Below are 6858 nucleotides of genomic sequence, written 5' to 3'. Positions count from 1 at the left end.
AGACATTCCCATTCCTACAAACACATCCGCAAGATCCTGCATAGTCGCACAGTACGCAGATGATACCGCGATACTAGCTAGATCAATTCAACATAACCAGGCCACTAAACTAGTCCAGTTAGCCGCGAACGAAATAGCCAAATGGTGCGACAAGTGGCGCATCAAAATAAATACAGAAAAAAGCGCAGCAATCATATTCTGCCACAGATCAGACAGACTCTGCAAAAGCAGGCAAAGCATAGTCATGAATAATAAGACAATACCGTGGTCAAAAACAGTTAAATACCTAGGATTACACTTAGATAAAGAGCTTTCATTTTTTAAACATATCAATGAAAAAGATAGAGAAGCTAGAATAGTCAGAGCTAGATTACTCCCAATGTTAGGCAGCCGCAGCAAAGTCTCAACGAGAGGCAAACTGCTGCTACTCACAGCTATAATCAGACCAATAATGTCTTACGCGTGCTCCATATGGGCACATGGTAGTCCAAATCTCACTAAGAAATTGCAAAGAGTACAAAACGTAGTTCTAAGAACAATTACAGGCGCACCGAACTACGTCAGAGACACAACCCTGCACAGAGACCTTGAAATAGAAACGCTAGAAGAGCATATTAAGAAACTGGCCACAAAATTCTTTGCCTCGATGGATAACCATCCGAACCCAACGATAAAAAACTTAAATGACTACGATGAAAACGCCATAATGGATTACGATAGACCCAGAATGATACTCAAGAGACACAAGGACTTAACCACCAAAAAGAAACAAACACGGCGACGAACAATAAAATAAAACTAATAGACCATTTTTGATTCCAGATCCTTAACAGCCCCTCTGCTCTCAACACCAAACTGCCAAAAGTCACCCGTCCAAAGCCGCCCTCAATACCAGAGTCGAGCGCGCAAGGGCCTCTTTAGCGACCAGAAGACCAGAAAGGAGCAACCAAAGATCCACCAAAGAACCCACAACTCAGACGATAACCATAACCATGCATGTATTCCCCTAAACACTAATCTGTTCTTTTTGATAATAAAGCTTTCAGATGAAAATCACAGCGGCAGGGTTTTTGGCCGGGAGTGTCTCACACACACTATCGGAGTTTTTCACCACACCGCGGCTCAAATTTTGATGAGCGCACAAACGACGTAAAGTCACGAATGATTCAATATCATTCAGAGGTTTTTACTGGCTTTCCTCTCTTCTTCGAATTCACTTGGAGCTTCGCTTGGAGCTGGTGTGGCGATCGCCTTTGAAAACCGGCTGACAGGCGGGCTGGCATGGAATGGGCCCGGCCGAAAATTTCCCGATGTCTGGAGGATTTCCGATGTCTGGAACAACGCCCTGAAGCCAACTCAAAACTCCTCCTCCCCTGAAGTCACCGGATTAGAAGTCTGGGTACCGGAGGGTCTGCGGCGGCGAATGATTGGCGGGTGGAGGGACATCGCGAGGAAGGGTCCAGGTGGCCCGGGCGGTGGCTCGAGTGGGGATGTCGGGGGGAAATTCTAAGATTTTAATTTTTTTCTTCTTGCTTTACTTAAAAGCCCTTAATTTACTTAAAAGCATAAAATCTTCTCTGCTTTACTTAAAAGCACTTAACTTATTTTAAAACATAAAATCTTTCTACTTTACTATTACGTAAAAAACTACTTACAACAACACCAATTGCATTCATGAGGACAAAAAAAAAACCTCACAAAGATCTCCTCAAGATCCGAACTAAAATCGCACACGTAAACTCAGCTAAACCTACACTAGAGATGAAATCCCAGAGATGAAGGGGATCAGCTACGAAAGTGCAGGAACCCCATAACCTAGGAATATCCAAAGTCAAGTCAAGTCGAATTTCCTTTGCGAGAAGTAGTATTTTGCTATTTTTTTGGAAATAGTAAAATATTATTTCATATTACTATATAAGACGTAGTTTTAAGACTAAATTGTAATTATCGTAAATGTATAATTGTTAAAGGTAAAGGCAACAGACAGGTTTACGTCATAAAATCACAAATATTTATGTGAGGGTCGATGGATGATAATTACAGGGCCTATTATTATGTCAATAGGTACCTAGTAAGTAGTTGTAAATGCATGTAATTTAAACGCTAATCAAATCGTGTGTTTACTCCTGGCATATAAGACAAAAACCGCGAGTTTATGCCGGAGATAGCTATTCAAATGCTCTAGATAAATTCATATAAAATTCATAGAATTAGATAGACGATATTTTATAACGTCAATATATCCATCCACGTGCACAAAATATATTATCTCTTGATACTTGGTCCTTCTGACAATCCAGTAAATTCTTATTAAATAAACAAGAGGTAACATGTAGTACGAGCTAACGATAATAGTAGAATCTTTGGTCACCCCTTCTCATTATCTCTTTGGACCAATTAGAATAAGGGATGCTGCTATAAAAGAGGACGCATCCGAGAGATTTTTATCAGTCTACCGGATCATCCCTCGGGAACAGCATCTTCTCTACTAGCAGCCTCTCTTCAAACACTCTGGACCAGTCTCATCAGTCTCGCCGCGCATCTCTTCGTATTCTGAACGCTGAAGTACTACCCGGTGAGATTTTCGCATCCCGTTTACTTACGGGTGGGAAATATCTCTCGCGTTCGCTGTAATCGGTCGTTACGATTACTTGTCTGCCGCCTTCGCCTACATTGGCTTGTAAAAATATTATCTACTGGACGATACATACTGAAAATAAACCGAGTCATTATAGACTTTTTCAACTGGAACTTCATCTTATTATTGACAACCCCTCACCGACTGAGCTAGAATAAAAAACGGGTTAACGAGAAATACGCAGAGGCGTATATACTGTGAATATTCTCGACGAACCTGAGGGGGGAGTTGTTATTTGGTTAAAAGAAATTATAATCATATTAATACATTGGTTTTCGAAAATAGATTTTGTTGTGAACAATAGATTGTGATGTGTGACAAATAGATTTAGAACAATTGAAGTCATATTAGATACAGGTATATATATATTTTTTTTTACATTTAGAAAAACAATAAAATTCTTAATATTAGTACATATTATAATAAAGTAAATAATAACATAATCCTTTGAATGAAATTATTTATTGTGAGGGATCTAAATTAGCTTGCTTAATTCTATTTGTGTGAACCTTAACTAACTTATTCTGAACCTTAATTGTAACATTTAACGGACTGTTAACCTTGACAATTTCGTAAGGTCCTTGGAAATTAGGAGAAAAAATTTTTTTTGATTTATTTATTTTAGAGGCGTTATTGGTTAAATAAATTTTATCGCCGATTTCAAATGTTCTTAAGTTCTGTTTAAGGTTATTTCGAGAGATTTTATTTTTCTGACAAGATTCACATTGTTTAATGGAATCTTTGATGTCTTTTTTCATAGTCGTCCATTTGTATTTTAGATGTACGCGATTTAAGGTTCTGTGATATCCGGAATGTTCGTTTATGGTAGACAAATGATATTCTTTAAGTATTTGTGGAATTTCATTGTGATTAGGGTTAATTATCGTATTTATTTCTGAAGCTATTTCCTTGGATATTGATGTATCATTCGAAATACATTGTGCAATAGATTGTTTTTGACTTGGAAGTGATTCGTGGACTTCATTCAACTTGACATTGAAATTTTGTTTCTCGATGAAATCATTGTATGAATACGAAGGATTACACGCTGAAGAATTATTTATGAGAACATTACTTTGATTGTCAATTTGAGACAAAGCGTTAGTATTAGAGTTTGTAAAATTAACGAAACTTTCGTGTTTATTAAATGGTTCGAGAGTTATTTTATTTGATAAGATATTGACTGACTTAATAGTGCTATTGACGATTGTGGCATATACTTTATTTTCTGGAAGTACCTTTGCAAGAGTACGTGATAAGTATACGTCTGGAAGTATTTGGATATTCGGTATTACACCTTCGTTAATTTCAGGATTTTGAACAACTAATTCTATAAGGGTTTTAGATCTAGGCTTTAAAGTATAGATAGGATTGATTTTAGTGAATATAGGAATAATTTCATTATATATATGTATTGTATTTGTTTCGTAGTCAATCTTTGCATTATTATTGACGAAAAAGTCATGACCTAGTAATCCGTCGAAAGGAATATTAGTGACATGGTTTGAAATGACATGGATAGTATGATGCAGTTGCTTACATTTTAAAGGAAATGTTAAATTTACTGTTCCGATAGTTTTTACTGGATTTGGAGAGTTATCGATACCTTTGAGCATGACAAGTTCAGTTTCATTAACAAGTTCGTTTCCATCTAGGGAACTTATTTTTACTAATGAAATGTCGGCGCCCGTATCAATCAACAATTTTAGATTTTTTGTCTCTGTATATGGAAATTCGACATACGCTGTATTTGGTTCTAATGAAAATATTCTGCCTGAATGCTTTGCACGTACCGGGAGGAGGCAGGTCTCCTGGAGTGCTGGAAGTTGATAATTTTGAGAATTTTGCGAGTTTTGTGAATTTTGTGAATTTTGCGAATTTTGCGGAGATTGATGGAAAGAAACATTTGGATTTGTTTGATTAGTTTGAAGCTGAGAAGGATTTGAATTATTTTTAAAACGATTATTGTACTGTCGTTTTCTGCACTCTTCGATTAAGTGTCCTGATTTTTTGCAATATCTGCACACTTTATTTACTAAAGTTTTGAACTGATTTATGTTTTGACTATTGTAATTGAAATGATGCGACTGATTATGATAATTATTTTTAGAGTTTATGTGCATACCTTTGAAATCGTTTAAAATCTTATCCTCGTCTATAGCCACATTTGCTGCTTCTGTTAATTTTGTTGGTTTAGACAATCGAACTACCATAGACGTTTGAGGATGGATTCCTAGCATGAAAGTATTTAGAGCGCTATCCTCAATTTGTTTAATGCGACCTTTTAACTCGTCGTCATCCGTATGTATAAGTCTAATTGCGTTGATGAGGTTATTTCTGCAATTCTCTACACGCTGAATAAATTTGATAATGGGTTCTTTATAATTCTGTTTGCAATTTCTGAGTTCTAATTCTAATTGAGACGTATGTTTATTTTCACCGTAAGTAGTGTTGAGGAAAGATTTAAAATTTTCATAAGATTCAAATTTATAATTTGAAATTGTATTTTTGGCGTTACCTACTACGCAGTGAATCGTGTATTTTAACAGGACGGGTTTTAATTCATTCGGACATATCTCAAAAGCTGTATCACAGTCATTAAGAAATGGATAAAGATTTTTCTTTTCTCCATCGAAGGTTGAAATAAATTTCATCAAGGTATCTAAACTTAGTGACGACATTGTATTATTGTAGTGATTGATAATTTTCATATAAATGAAGAATAATTAATTTACCGTTCTGTTGTGGAGTATAAATACCTACACTTTACACTGTCACTGTTACAGACACTAAGCACTTGACACTCGGAGATTATGTTTTGAAGATTTTGAAGATTTGAAGACTTGGAGAGTTGTAGATCTGATGGACGCTTGAAGAATATGAAGCTGTAGCTTGAAGCATTTGAAGCTGGAGCTTGAAGAATTGGAGTTGGAGCTTGAAGAATTCGAGATTGGAGTTCGAATAATTGAAGATTTGAGTTTGTAGAATTGGAGTTGGAGCTTGAAGAATTCGAGATTGGATTTCGAAGAATTGAAGATTTGAGTTTGTAGAATTAGAGTTGGAGCTTGAAGAATTCGAGTTTTGATTTTGAAGAATTGGAGATTATTCGTCGAATTCAGGAATTTGAAGATATTTGAAGACTCTTGGAGACAGGAGTTTGTTGGACTTCTCTTGTAGATTTGAAGATATAGAAGATTCTTGATTTAATGATTTTGAAGATTTAGGAGAATATACAACTTTATATTATTAATTAGATTTTTAATTTCCGTTCGTTTTTCACAACGATGTACTTTAAAAAAAACAATTAGTTTATACGTAATATTATCATGTGTTTTATTTTTAGGATTCTTGCTATTTTTAAAGAATTTGAATTCACCGTTAATTTATTTATTTCACGTTATTTAGCTTTATCCACACTTCCTGACACCAATTTTATGTTATGGGTTGGAATTATTAAAAGATATTATTAATTATATTTAACGTTTTCCTTTATTTCCGATTTATAACACAAAATCACATAACATATTTATTACTGAAGTTTTAATACAAGGTTGAATATTACTAGGTACACAATGCGTGTTTCTTGTGAGACGTCCGGCTGAAGAGTGTTTTTTATTCTGGAATACTACTAGGAAGGAAACAATAAATATAATGCAACAAACTTAAGAAAATGAACAAGTTGTAACATGTTTCAGCCTGTCGAACCCACTGGCTGACTAACTAACGGTACAAATTTGAATGGCACATAACACAACTACCAGAAAACGATGGACACACCACTATCAGAAGGGGAAAAGAACCCATTTACTTCTCTATTCAACCATATACATTGAAAGTCACGATGGTCTATACCTCGTCAATGAATCATTGTCACATACAGGAATTTGGCATACCCAACACCAGGTGATAACAAACAGATACCTATCTCAAGGACTTCAAAGTCAAATTCGAATAATGAAAGGAGTTTTACCTACCAATAAAACTCTTATTATTCATGTTGACTTTGAAGTCCAGGTAACTTCTATCTGGTCCCTTGAGTCATATCATAATGAAGACAAAGGGATCCCAAACTCCATACATAAAAAATAGACGCGCGGGTATGACCAGTAAATAAAAACGGAGGAATAACCAACGACAAGAAAAAGGAAAATAAATTAGTAGACTATATCCTCACGCGAAGAAGAAAGAGCAAACCCTATCGCAAGGACTTCAAAGTCAAC

This window comes from Rhyacophila brunnea, unplaced genomic scaffold (assembly GCF_057557595.1).
Source record: "Rhyacophila brunnea isolate RB1 unplaced genomic scaffold, BYU_Rbru_1.0 scaffold_19, whole genome shotgun sequence".
Lineage (NCBI taxonomy): Eukaryota > Metazoa > Arthropoda > Insecta > Trichoptera > Rhyacophilidae > Rhyacophila > Rhyacophila brunnea.
Note: the sequence above shows the minus strand (reverse complement) of the source record.